Here is a 14,821-nt window from a genome sequence, read left to right as displayed (position 1 = left end):
GGGCCTTTGAGAAGTTCCTTCAATTCAACAGGTTCCACCTGCATGTGATTGTAGAGATTTACATAGCTGACTAAGCTCACTCTATTCTCACAACATTAGTGGTTCAAAAATTCATGAAAACTTCTTGATTCCAAATTTTGAGATAGGCCCCTAATCTTGATTCCCGAACTTGAAGATCTCATACTGCCTTGTATTCAACAAATCTATTGCCTGAAATAATAAAAAAAATTGTTAAAAAGAATACAAAATAGAGATCACATAGGAGAAAAGGATAATTTCATGGCAAAACAAAAACGGTACACTTACCACCTGTTTGTAAATTTCTCTAATAGAAGTAGGGCCCGCCAACGCATGTGAGTCACGTCGGCCGGCCTGACCTTCAACAACAGCTGCACCGGTGTAACCTGTGATCAATGTTTTCTACGTAGTACTACACACTAACTACCTCATTTTTAAGGTAGTGCACGAATACTTTTGCTTTTTTGTTGCAACTTAATTTATTTAAGGAGTTTATTTAATTCGCAATGTTGCCTTGAAGAGTGACACACATATATATAGTTACTCTAGTATTACATGCATGGAGCTTGTTTATCCAAGAGCGTCCGTAAGAAAACACCTTTGTTCGGTGTTTGAAGCTAGATAGTCTATTTCTTTTCCCTCTTTTCCATTGTTCCATCCATGGCAGCTCCGCCACGGGATGTGACAGAACATTTAGTTCGAGATGGAGACATGCATCAGCTTCTTAATGAGATAAGGGATAGAGTAACTGATGAGCCGTCAGACCAAGAATTAATCTTCTACTTCTTGAATAGGTAGATAAACGGTCAACCTCAGCCTTCTCAGTTAGTTGTCGATGAATTTCGTAGCCTAACCCCCAATGATTTGTGCTTAATTCTTGTTTTCCAAGATTTTCTCTATTCTATATATTTTTTCCTTTTTATCTTTATGAAAGGTATACATTTTTTATTCTGTATAAATCTCCATTTTTTGGTTAAATGTGATAGATGATCTACAACAACTATATTTGTATACAGCAATGGAGTGGGGGCCCGGCGGTCATGATCTTTCGGATTGACGAGTCTACATTGGACAGGATCCCTTGGATAGAAAGGAAATTCTTGAATGGTGGATCTCTAAAGAAAACATATTAGGAATAAGTACGGATGATCCTGAACTTCAAATTTAAATTGGATACAAGAAGCCTTATGTATACCATATAGGCAATAAGCGAAAGGATGTCGTAGGAACATATTAGCATATGATTGAGCATAGTACAGAACCAGATCATTCAAACTCAAAGGGCTCAGGAATTGTAAGTTATTCGATAACTTGTTTAGCACGTATACTAAAACCAATATGATATCTCTACTCCTAACACTTTTAATTACTATGTGTACTGCAGTTGTACAATTGGTTGCTAAAAAAGATATATCTTGGCAAGAAAAAGTCTACTAGGCAACGTCGTGGTTCTAATAATGTGCACGCTGATGACGTAAGTTTTTAGAGATTTTATACACACTCGCAATACTGTAGTTTCTAGTGTCTTTATTTATTTTTTCGAAATGACGTTTGACCAATCTCTTAATTATTTTCTACATAGTTTTGGTTTGGTTTGTTTTTTTCTTCTGTCAAAACCACTTTGCAATGTCAATAGTGCATTTTAGGCATACGAAATGAAGAATAAAGAATCACTTGCTATATAGCATGGTTAATTTCTTATTTACAATGTTTTTTATTTTTATCATAAGTATATGTTAGAATTTGCTCCAAACCTTATGACGTTTTTTCAATGGTCTTATTTTCGATGCTTAATCATATTATCTTACGATTTTCGTTTTAATTGTTGGGACATTGAATATAAATAACATTGTCCCAACAACTAAAACGAAAATCATAAGATGAATATAATTAAGCATAAAAAATAAGACCATTGAAAAAACGTCGTAAGGTTTGGATCATATTCTAACATATTCTTAGGCTAAAAATAAACAACATTGTAAATAAGAAATTAACCATGCTATATAGCAAGTGATTCTTTATTCTTTATTTCGTAGGCCTAATGTGCACTATTGACATTGCAAATGGTTTCGACAGAAGAAGAAAAAAAAACCAAACCAAAACCAAAACAAAACAAAACTATGTAGAAAATAAAGAGATTGGCCAAACGTCATAACGAAAAATAAAAAAAATAAAGACGCTAGAAACTACAGTAGTGTGAGTGTATATAAAATCTCTAAAAACTTACTTTATCAGCGTGCACATTATTAGAACCAAGACGTTGCCTAGTAGACTTTTTCTTAACAAGATATATCTTTTTTAGCGACCAATTGTACAGTTGCAGTACACATAGTAATTGAAAGTGTTAGGAGTAGAGATATCATATTGGTTTTAGTATACGTACTAAACAAGTTATCGAATAACTTACAATTTCTAAGCCCTTTGAGTTTGAATGATCTGGTTCTGTAGTATGCTCAATCATATGCTAGTTTGTTCCTACGGCATCCCTTCGTTTATTGCCTATATGGTAATATATACATAAGGCTTCTTGTATCCAATTGAAATTTGAAGTTCAGGATCATCGGTGCTTATTTCTAATATGTTTTCTTTAGATATCTTAGAGATCCACCATCCGAGAATTCTGTTTTTATCCAAGGGATCCTATCCAATGTAGATTCGTCGATCCGGAAGATCCTGACCGCCGGACCCCTCTCTATTGCCGTATACAAATATAGTTGTTGTAGATCATCTATCACATTTAACCAAAAAATGGACATTTATACATAATAAAAATATATACAATTCATAAAAAATAAAAAATAAAAGAATATATATAGAACAGAGAAAATCTTGGAAAACAAGAATTAAGCACAAATCATTACTGCAAAGTTGTTCTAGGGTTAGACTGCGAAATAAGGGTGGGCACAGTGCGGTTCCACCCCTAAACCAGAACCGGAAAATATCAACGGTTCGATTCGGTGCGGTTCCGCTTAAATTTATTACTAGAACCTTACGGTTCGGTCTACACCGGTTTCGATTCAATTCTTGCTGGTTTACGGTTCCGAATACTAAATTATTTGAACACCAAATCATCATGCATTCAAATACATCTCTAGACTACTAAATATGCTAAATATGAGACAAGATAATTAGTCAAGTATAATTAAGTTCAACTAACCTGGAACTGTAGAAGATAATTAATCAAACAGTAGAAGACAAGAGTGTGCAGATGCCCTCCGCTCCAAAATTTCACGAAAAGCTTCAAATGGGAAACAATAGAATATAATTATTTAAACATCTGTACGCTTCAAATTGAAAGTGGACACAAAATCTTTATTTAAAAGGACAGAAGGTTTAAGCATGATATGCATGATACGCCCTCCTAAGATGAAATACAACAACAACAACAACAACAAAGCCTTTTCCCACTAAGTGGGGTCGGCTATATGAATCCTAGAACGCCATTGCGCTCGGTTTTGTGTCATGTCCTCCGTTAGATCCAAGTACTCTAAGTCTTTTCTTAGAGTCTCTTCCAAAGTTTTCCTAGGTCTTCCTCTACCCCTTCGGCCCTGAACCTCTGTCCCGTAGTCACATCTTCGAACCGGAGCGTCATTCGGCCTTCTTTGCACATGTCCAAATCACCGGAGCCGATTTTCTCTCATATTTCCTACAATTTCGGCTACTCCTACTTTACCTCGGATATCCTCATTCCCAATCTTATCCTTTCTCGTGTGCCCACACATTCCACGAAGCATCCTCATCTCCGCTACACCCATTTTGTGTACGTGTTGATGCTTCACCGCCCAACATTTTGTGCCATACAACATCGCTGGCCTTATTGCCGTCCTATAAAATTTTCCCTTGAGCTTCAGTCGCCTACGACGGTCACACAACACGCCGGATGCATTCTTACACTTCATCCATCCAGCTCGTATTCTATGGTTGAGATCTCCATCTAATTCTCCGTTCTCTTGCAATATAGATCCTAGGTAGCGAAAACTGTCGCTTTTTGTGATATTCGCTAGATTGCTCCGGTCATTAGTGTGGATAAGTATATAAATGGATAGAGATAGGAAAGCAAACACAAGATGTACGTGGTTCACCCAGATTGGCTACGTCCACGGAATAGAAGAGTTCTCATTAATTGTGAAGGCTTTACACAAGTACATAGGTTCAAACTCTCCTTTAGTGAGTACAAGTGAATGATTTAGTACAAATGACATTAGGAAATATTGTGGGAGAATGATCTCGTAATCACGAAACTTCTAAGTATCGGAGTGTGGTGTCGTCTTGACTTGCCTTATCTGTCTCATAGGTAGATGTGGCATCTTCTCTGGAAGTACTCTTCCTCCATCCAGGGGTGGTATCTTTAACTGGTGGAGATGCACAAGGTAATGTATCAATTTCACTTGAAGCTTACTTGTAGTTTCAGGCTTGGTCAAGCGCGATACAAACCATGTAGTAGGAGTCCCCCAAGTCGCCGAGCTAGGGGGTCTGCTGAAAGAGGTGACAGACAAGGTAAGCAATCAGAGCTCCGACTGATTGTTCACCTTCTCCCCATCTTGCAGCAGCATGAAGGATAAAGAGAAGAAAAATGAGAAGAGATGATATGAGATACTTTTGCTTTTGAAGAAGTAACTTTCCACAGGCTTATTCTTGAACTGAGCTTGAGGGTTTTCTGGTTTCCTCCAGAGTATAAGGCCGACTGAAGAATTTGAGGGTCAAAACAAGTCCATCAAATCTAGAGTACGTTCCACCCTGCTGATATGGGATACTTTTGCTTTTGACAGAGTAATGGATGTATCGGCACGTGTGCTGTTACGCTTGTCTCCACATGCTTCCTTGTATCCTTCGCACTTGCCCTATCTGTTCCTCAAGTAGATGCGGAATCTTCCCTGGAAACATAAGATGTTGAAGATGAGTACTCGAGAGCAATGTCAGGTAAGTAATCAGGTAAGGGGTTCCAGGCAGTCAGTTCCTGGCTGGAAGCTTGATTCCAAGTGCTGACTGATTGCTCTCTTTCTCCTTGTCTTGCAGGTAAAAACAAGGCCAAAGGAAAAGACAGGAAAAAAGCATGATATGGGATACTCTTGCTTTTAACCCTGATGATATGAGATATTCTTGCTCTAGTATAGCTTGTTTGCAGAGGTATTATCGGGGGAAAAGAAAGCTGAATATTTCGAAAGGCTTCGTTGGGAGTGCCCTCTCAGATATGATGAAGGGTTGAGCATTTTTGCAGGTCTGCCTGTCCGTTGGGGATGGAGGTCGACATATATAGGAGTCTCCCTAACAAGTAGTAATGCTATTCCTTTACCCTGCTTGGTCATAGCACGGTAGTGGGAGCTGCCAGTTTCACATGTTTTAACTCTGTCAGAGCACTTTGAAAAAGTGGTCTGTGGTATCTGGCTCTCGAGATTCGGAGAACGATGCCTTTTCGATTTTTGCGAAAGCAATCATGCTAGGGGTCTGGCTCTCGAGATTCGGAGAGCAGTGTCTCTTCGATTTTTGAGAAAGTAATCATGTTGGGAGTCTGGCTCTAGAGATTCGGAGGGCGGTGCCTCTTCGATTTTGGAGCAAGCAATCTTGTTGGGAGTGTTGTCTCGAATGTGAGTAAAGGTTGGGCATGTTTGCTAGTTTACCTTGCCACGAAGCACAAAGGTTGACACACAGGGACTTTCCAATTATCCAGCAATGGTACTGTTCCTTTACCCTCTCTTCGATTTTGAGAAAGTAGTCATGTTGGGAGTCTGGCTCTCGAGATTCGGAGGACGGTGCCTCTTCGATTTTGGAGCAAGCAATCTTGTTGGGAGTGTTTTCTCGAATGTGAGTAAAGGTTGGACATGTTTGCTAGTCTACCTTGCCACGAAGCACAGAGGTTGACAAACAGGGACTTTCCAATTATCCAGCAGTGGTACTGTTCCTTTACCCTTGTGGGTAATAATATGGTAGCTAGACCTTCAAAATTTATGTGTCTAAACTTTGTTAGTGCTGTTTCTTTGCTATTCTTTTACCTTTCTTGGTCAGAGCGATGTAGTGGGAGCTGCAAGCTTCACGTGCTCAACTTTGGCAGAGAACTTTGGCAAAGTTATCTGTGGTACCCATGAGCTATTGTTGTGTGTGGGAAGTGGGTGATTGAACAGTAAGATTCATGTGCTTTCTACTTCACCAGAAGTCTTCGACAGAATGCCCATAATTTCTGCAAAGCTGAGTGTGCGTGTGACAGGTGCTGACAAGGCTAGAAAAGTAGGTGCCTCTTCGATTTCTGAGATCGGCCCTCGTGGTCTCTGAGCAGTCCAGCTTTTGAGAAAGCGAGCGCCTCTTCGATTGATTCGGAGAACGATGCCTCATCGATTTTTGAGAAAGCAATCATGCTGGGGGTCTGGCTTTCGAAGATTCGGGGAGCAGTGTCTCTTCGATTTTTGAGAAAGTAATCATGTTGGGAGTCTGGCTCTCGAGATTCGGAGGGCGGTGCCTCTTCGATTTTGGAGCAAGCAATCTTGTTGGGAGTGTTTTCTCGAATGTGAGTAAAGGTTGGGCATGTTTGCTAGTCTACCTTGCCACGAAGCACAGAGGTTGACACACAGGGACTTTCCAATTATCCAGCAATGGTACTGTTCCTTTACCCTCTCTTCGATTTTTAAGAAAGTAGTCATGTTGGGAGTCTGGCTCTCGAGATTCGGAGGACGGTGCCTCTTTGATTTTGGAGCAAGCAATCTTGTTGGGAGTGTTTTCTCGAATGTGAGTAAAGGTTGGGCATGTTTGCTAGTCTACCTTGCCACGAAGCACAGAGGTTGACACACAGGGACTTTCCAATTATCCAGCAGTGGTACTGTTCCTTTACCCTTGTGGGTAATAATATGGTAGCTAGACCTTCAAAATTTATGGGTCTAAACTTTGTTAGTGCTGTTTCTTTGCTATTCTTTTACCCTTCTTGGTCAGAGCGATGTAGTGGGAGCTGCAAGTGCTCAACTTTGGCAGAGAACTTTGGCAAAGTTTTCTGTGGTACCCATGAGCTATTGTTGCGTGTGGGAAGTGGGTGATTGAACAGTAAGATTCATGTGTTTTCTACTTCCCCAGAAGTCTTCGACAGAATGCCCATAATTTCCGCAAAGCTGAGTGTGCGTGTGACAGGTGCTGACAAGGCTGGAAAAGTAGGTGCCTCTTCGATTTCTGAGATCGGCTCTCGTGGTCTCTGGGGAGCCCAGCTTTTGAGAAAGCGGGCGCCTCTTCGATTTCTGAGATCAGCCTTCGAGGTCTTTGAGCAGCCCAACTTTTGAGAAAGCAAACGCCTCTTCGATTTCTGAGCAGGCGCCTCTTCGATTTCTGAAGCTCCGTCGAGTGCAGATTTTTATAGGGGCTGGCATTAAGTTCCAAAGCACACTTGAATCTCCACCAGTAGAAGCTTCATTCTTGCACTTCTAAGATCTTGATTTGTCCGACCTCTTCTCTCTTCAACACCTTTGAAAATGTCTGGCCCCTCCGACCGTCGTTTTGACTTGAACCTTGTTGAAGAGGCAGCCCCGCCTTCTCCAGACAACATATGGCGCCCATCCTTCGTCTCCCCTACTGGTCCTCTTACCGTTGGGGATTCCGTGATGAAGAATGATATGACCGCTGCGGTGGTGGCCAGGAACCTTCTCACTCCCAAAGATAACAGACTACTTTCCAAACGGTCTGATGAGTTAGCTGTTAAGGATTCGCTGGCTCTCAGTGTTCAGTGTGCATGTTCTGTGTCTAATATGGCCCAACGCCTATTTGCTCGAACCCGCCAAGTTGAATCATTGGCGGCTGAAGTGATGAGTCTCAAACAGGAGATTAGAGGGCTCAAGCATGAGAATAAACAGTTGCACCGGCTCGCACATGACTATGCTACAAACATGAAGAGGAAGCTTGACCAGATGAAGGAAACTGATGGTCAGGTTTTACTTGATCATCAGAGATTTGTGGGTTTGTTCCAAAGGCATTTATTGCCTTTGTCTTCTGGGGCTGTACCGCGTAATGAAGCTCCAAATGATCAACCTCTGATGCCTCCTCCTTCTAGGGTTCTGTCCAGTACTGAGGCTCCAAATGATCCCCCTCCGGTGCCTTCTCTTTCTGGGGCTCTACCGACTGCTGAGACTTCTCCTAAGCAACCTTTGTGAAGGCTCCCTCTTGTGTGTTTATTTTGACTCATGTATATGTACATATTTGTAGCTTATCGGGGATATCAATAAATAAGATTTCCTTCATTTCAACGTATTGTGTTAGATACACCAAAACCTTATTCGCTAAGTTCTTTGAATTTTCTTTTGTTGAAGCTTGTATGTTGAAGCTTTCTGAGTAGAGCATGTAGGTTGGGGTAGTGTTCCCTTAATTTTCCGAGTGAGGAAAACTTCTCGGTTGGAGACTTGGAAAATCCAAGTCACTGAGTGGGATCGGCTATATGAATCTTAGAACGCCATTGTGCTCGATCCTGTGTCATGTCCTTCGTTAGATCCAAGTACTCTAAGTCTTTTCTTAGAGTCTCTTCCAAAGTTTTCCTAGGTCTTCCTCTACCCCTTCGGCCCTGAACCTCTGTCCCATAGTCGCATCTTCTAATCGGAGCGTCAGTATGCCTTCTTTGCACATGTCCAAACCACCGTAACCGATTTTCTCTCATCTTTCCTTCAATTTCGGCTACTCCTACTTTACCCCGGATATCCTCATTCCTAATCTTATCCTTTCTCGTGTGCCCACACATCCAACGAAGCATCCGCATCTCCGCTACACCCATTTTGTGTACGTGTTGATGTTTCACCGCCCAACATTCTGTGCCATACAGCATCGCCGGCCTTATTGCCGTCCTATAAAATTTTCCCTTGAGCTTCAGTGGCATACGGCGGTCACATAACACGCCGGATGCACTCTTCCACTTCATCCATCCAGCTTGTATTCTATGGTTGAGATCTCCATCTAATTCTCCGTTCTTTTGCAAGATAGATCCTAGGTAACGAAAACGGTCGCTCTTTGGTATTTCTTGATCTCCGATCCTCACCCCTAACTCGTTTTGGCCTCCATTTGCACTGAACTTGCACTCCATATATTCTGTCTTTGATCGGCTTAGGCGAAGACCTTTAGATTCCAACACTTCTTTCCAAAGGTTAAGCTTTGCATTTACCCCTTCCTGAGTTTCATCTATCAACACTATATCGTCTGCGAAAAGCATACACCAAGGAATATCATCTTGAATATGTCCTGTTAACTCATCCATTACCAACGCAAAAAGGTAAGGACTTAAGGATGAGCCTTGATGTAATCCTACAGTTATGGGAAAGCTTTCGGTTTGTCCTTCATGAGTTCTTACGGCAGTCTTTGCTCCTTCATACATATCCTTTATAGCTTGGATATATGCTACTCGTACTCCTTTCTTCTCTAAAATCCTCCAAAGAATGTCTCTTGGGACCCTATCATACGCTTTTTCCAAATCTATAAAGACCATGTGTAAATCCTTTTTCTCATCTCTATATCTTTCCATCAATCTTCGTAAGAGATAGATTGCCTCCATGGTTGAGCGCCCTGGCATGAACCCGAATTGGTTGTCCGAAACCCGTGTCTCTTGCCTCAATCTATGCTCAATGACTCTCTCCCAGAGCTTCATTGTATGACTCATTAGCTTAATACCCCTATAGTTCATGCAATTTTGTACGTCGCCCTTATTCTTGTAGATAGGCACCAAAGTGCTCGTTCGCCACTCATTTGGCATCTTCTTCGTTTTCAAAATCCTATTGAAAAGGTCAGTGAGCCATGTTATACCTGTCTCTCCCAAAAGTTTCCACACTTCGATTGGTATATCGTCTGGGCCTATTGCTTTTTTTATGCTTCATCTTCTTCAAAGCTACAACCACTTCTTCCTTCCGGATTCGACGATAAAAAGAGTAGTTTCTACACTCTTCGGAGTTACTCAACTCCCATAAAGAAGCACTCATTTCATGTCTTTCATTGAAAAGATTATGAAAATAACCTCTCCATCTGTCTTTAACCGCGTTCTCTGTAGCAAGAACCTTTCCATCCTCATCCTTGATGCACCTCACTTGGTTTAGGTCCATTGTCTTCTTTTCCCTTGCTCTAGATAGTTTATAGATATCCAACTCTCCTTCTTTGGTATCTAGTCGTTTATACATATCGTCGTAAGCCGCTAACTTAGCTTCTCTGACAGCTTTCTTCGCCTCTTGCTTCGCTTTTCTATACCTTTCACCATTTTCATCGGTCCTCTCCTTATATAAGGCTTTACAACATTCCTTCTTAGCCTTCACCTTTGTTTGTACCTCCTCATTCCACCACCAAGATTCCTTTTGGTGTGGGGCAAAGCCCTTGGACTCTCCTAATACCTCTTTTGCTACTTTTCGGATACAACTAGCCATGGAATCCCACATTTGGCTAGCTTCCCCCTCTCTATCCCACACACATTGGGTGATTACCTTCTCTTTGAAAATGGCTTGTTTTTCTTCTTTTAGATTCCACCATCTAGTCCTTGGGCACTTCCAAGTCTTGTTCTTTTGTCTTACTCTTTTGATATGTACATCCATCACCAACAAGCGATGTTGATTAGCCACGCTCTCTCCTGGTATAACTTTGCAATCCTTACAAGTTATACGATCCCCTTTCCTCATTAGAAGAAAATCTATTTGTGTTTTTGACGACCCACTCTTGTAGGTGATCACATGTTCTTCTCTCTTCTTAAAGAAGGTGTTGGCTAAGAAGAGATCATATGCCATTGCAAAATCCAAGATAGCTTCCCCATCCTCGTTTCTCTCCCCAAAACCATGGCCACCATGAAAACCTCCATAGTTGCCTGTCTCCCTGCCCACGTGTCCATTTAAATCTCCTCCTATAAATAACTTCTCCGTCTGAGCAATTCCTTGCACCAAGTCTCCAAGATCTTCCCAAAATTTCTCCTTCGAACTCGTATCCAACCCTACTTGAGGTGCGTACGCACTAATCACATTGATAAGTTCTTGTCCTATTACAATCTTGATTGCCATGATTCTATCTCCTACCCTCTTGACATCTACAACATCTTGTACCAAGATCTTGTCCACGATGATGCCAACACCGTTTCTCGTTCTATTTGTGCCCGAATACCAAAGTTTAAACCCTGAGTTTTCTAGATCCTTTGCCTTACTACCAACCCACTTAGTTTCTTGTAGGCACATAATATTTATCCTTCTCCTCACCATAACTTCCACTACTTCCATAGATTTTCCCGTTAAGGTTCCTATATTCCACGTTCCTAAACGCATTTTGCTCCCTTGAACTCTACCCTTCTGTCCTAGCTTCTTCACCCTCCCCCGTCTAATAGGATCAAAGTACTTCTTTTGTGTGTCCCGGGTAAAGTTGATAGGAGCATATGCTCCCAAACAACTTTGAGTGGAGTCGTTCGAAAAGAAGTTTCTATGGCCCCCTTGCTCATTTAACACTGCATCCGGGTGCCGATGGAGATACAGCGACCCTTGCTCACTTATCACTGTGCTCAGGCCACACAGCGCGCCACTTACGGGTGACGCCCTAGCTTTAGCGCGATTTTGTTCTGGATTCATTTTCATAAGGATTCGACGTGATCATGGAGTGCCGGCTGTCGACTACCTGACGCCCTCCCCCTCCTCCTTTATCCGGGCTTGGGACCGGCCATGTAAGACATAGGCGGAGTTTCCTAAGATGAAATGAGAACAATAAATTAGGTCTCAATCGTCTATTTGCGAATGGGCTAAGTAATGTATATGCCTCAATGCCCCTGTACAGGGAGGACATCCATTCAATCAAAATGACTCCAATTAGACAATTACATTATACTACTTTTCATTTTATATTATTTCTGTTGTGGGGGTACTTTTAGTTCTCAGCTTCCTCAATTTGCATTATAATAGAAAAAAATAACATTACTTATTTCAGTTCAACCATACAATCCATGACTCCATGTAAGAGCCAATATCATGAACCTCCAGAGAGCCACAGCTTTCTTGTTACTCCCCAAGAACAGAGCATTATATTCCAACAAAAGATAATAATCTCAAGGGCAAGCCTGAAAATACCAAACATCCTCAAAACCAAGACTATGTCTTATGAAAGAACAATGTCGAGAGAGGTGCCCATCTCCAATGTGGAGATGAGAAATACATAATCTTTTGTTCTTTTAGTAGGAAACAAGAACTTATTACCAAATAGAACTCGTAAAAAATAAAATACAAGATATGAACCACAAGAGAAAAACAAAAACCAAGGTCCAAACCCATAAACGTAAATCCTATGAAACCCAAGTGTTCGTTCGATAAGCACAGAAAAAAGAAGCAATGAAAAATCATAATCAAACATCTGCACACATCCAATTGAAAGTGCAACCTAAAGGCTTTCTTCTAGTTGATTGACCAGAAATGCTGATACACAACCCCTACAACCTTTCTATTTTCCAGTTCCATGTCTACTCCAAGTCCCAAACCAGATTTCTTAAGAAAATCGTGTTCCTGCCCTCCCACTCCCCAGATGTTAGCACTTCTTACAACCCAAACCAAAGAAATAAAATAAATTCTTTTCAAAATCAAAGTAATTATAGTTCTGAGGAAGCATATGCCAATATTACACGGGGTCATGAAAGCTTCAAAAAAAAAAAGAAGCAATAAAAAACCCAAACCTTGAAAAACAAAAGCTCAATGAGCCATACCGTTCTCGAAGATCCTTTCGCGAGAAGCTAAGATATCACTCTGCATGGAAGCCATGGGAGCACATGAATCGACAGCGCAATCAATCACCATTCACCAATCAGAAAACAAAGTTTCAAGAAATTCACACAATCGATTGGGGAAAGTGAGAAAATGATCGAACCTGATAATTCGGATGCGATGCGGTGGCGACTGAAGTGGGGAAGGTGAGTGAAGCAAGAGGTCCTCCGCAGCAAGCAAAGAAGCGAATGCTTCAGAGACTTGACGAAGGGGTGTAGAGAGAATATGAGAAAAGATAGAGAAAATACCAAGGACGGAGGACGGATGACGGAGGACGAAGCTGTCGCAGAGGAGGGATGACGAGGGTCGTCGCAAAGAGCCGCGAGTGAGGTGGGCGGCGACTCAGCAGAGTGAAGAAGCCTACAGGAATGGAAATCTAGAAGTGTGAAATGGGCGATGACTGATGAGGCCGTGAGTGAATATGAGGGTGGGATTCACTGCTTTGCAATTTGGTGAAACTAATTTTCAACCTAACCTATTATATCATGACATGTGTGTATATATATAATTAATTAATTAATTAATTAATAATAAAACGGTTCTGTTTGATTCCGGCCGGCTCCCGTTCATTTGAAACCGGAACCAAACCGGTTTGAAATAGTTTGGTTCGGTTTTTGACTCAAAGTTGACTTTTTCGATCAACACGGTTATTTTCGGTTTTCTTTTCATACAATTCGATGCAGTTTTGCGGTTTGGTGGTTTTTATGCCCGCCCCTACTACGAAATTCATCGACATCTATCTGGGCTACTAACTAAGAAGGCTGAGGTTGACCGTTTATCCACCTATTCAAGAAGTACAAGATTAATTCTTGGTCTGACGGCTCATCAATTACTCTATCCTTTATCTCATTAAGAAGTTGATGCATGTCGCCATCTTGAAATGTTCTGCCACATCCCATGGCGGAGCTGCCATGGATAGAACAATGGAAAAGAGGGAAAAGAAATGGACTGTCTAGCTTCAAACACCAAGAATGAAAACACCGAAAAAGGTGTTTTCTTACAGACGCTCTTGGGATAAACAAGCTCTATGCATGTAATACTAGAGTAACTATATATGTGCGCGTGATTCTTCAAGACAACATTGCGAATTAAATAAACTCCTTAAATAAATTAAGTTGCAACAAAAAAGCAAAAGTATTCGTGCACTACCTTAAAAATGAGGTAGTTAGTGTGTAGAACTACGTAGAAAACATTGATCACAGGTTAGACCGGTGCAGCTGTTGTTGAAGGTGAGGCCGGCCGATTTGATACCGTGGGAAGAGAAAAATCTCTTCACTGCTGCATTTTATCAAACAGTGGATCTTCATGATCAAGAACTCCAATTTTCTTGGGAATCGGATGATTGTACTTGCCCAATTTTATCTCAGAAGTTGTACAAACTATAGGATTGAGAAGAGAAAGAGAAATTTTCAAGGAGATTGCGGAAGCGCGGGATTGTTTCTTGGCGAGGATACCATGTGAGAATTGAAGAAATGCAGAAAAGAGTGCATAGAGAATTAGAGAGAGAGAGAGAGAGCTTGAAAGTTTTGTAAATTGTTCTTTCGTGATGAAAAGTAATTGTTTTACAAAGAGAAAAGCCACAAGTGCTGAAAGATCAAGGTACTAGACCCATGAATCAGCCCAAGAGATTTAGTAGACCGAGCACTATCTCAGTGATATGTAACGAGCGCATGAATCAGCCCAAGGGATTTAGACCGCTCAAGGCAATTGATTGTTTGGCGACTAAAAGAGACGAGTACAGGGCTTAAAGTTCTTTCGACCGCTCAAGATGCAGGCCAGTTATGTTACGACTTTGACAATTTAAAGGTTATGGAACCTGAGGAAGTTAAAAGCGACATATGAAGATAGAGAGGGGCAAGAGACAGAGGAATGCAGAAATTCTGTATGTTCCAAATGATAACCCTTAGTTTATGGTGGTGTGTTAGCTTTGGTTCATCTGATGAGGGTTTTTGTTTGTGAGGAAACTCTCTCTCTACTTGGAGAGATTTTTCACTGTGACCGGCACACGAAGTGGTATACCACGTGTCACTATACAAATGATGGGATATGTGTATCAAAAAGTTAATAACTTAAAAAGTAAAATTTCTCACCAC

At 41.2% G+C, this 14,821-nt stretch overlaps 1 long non-coding RNA gene across 2 annotated transcripts; it reads right to left on the bottom strand.

Annotated features, from left to right (window-relative positions):
* On the bottom strand, nucleotides 1-13,113 carry LOC103406783 (uncharacterized). Of its 2 annotated transcripts, XR_011576322.1 has the most exons (6): nucleotides 12,977-13,113; nucleotides 12,832-12,893; nucleotides 12,671-12,710; nucleotides 3,176-3,256; nucleotides 307-389; nucleotides 1-210 (listed from the first exon to the last, which is right to left on the bottom strand). It is a non-coding gene; the product is annotated as an uncharacterized lncRNA (long non-coding RNA). The 2 variants fall into 2 exon arrangements; XR_003777026.2 differs by lacking the exon at nucleotides 12,977-13,113 and having other exon boundaries at nucleotides 12,832-12,972.
* Nucleotides 13,114-14,821: the final 1,708 nt, after the last annotated feature.

This window comes from Malus domestica, chromosome 02 (genome assembly GCF_042453785.1).
Source record: "Malus domestica chromosome 02, GDT2T_hap1".
Lineage (NCBI taxonomy): Eukaryota > Viridiplantae > Streptophyta > Magnoliopsida > Rosales > Rosaceae > Malus > Malus domestica.
The sequence above is the reverse complement of the archived record's forward strand: the minus strand, read 5'-3'. Positions and strand labels throughout refer to the sequence as shown.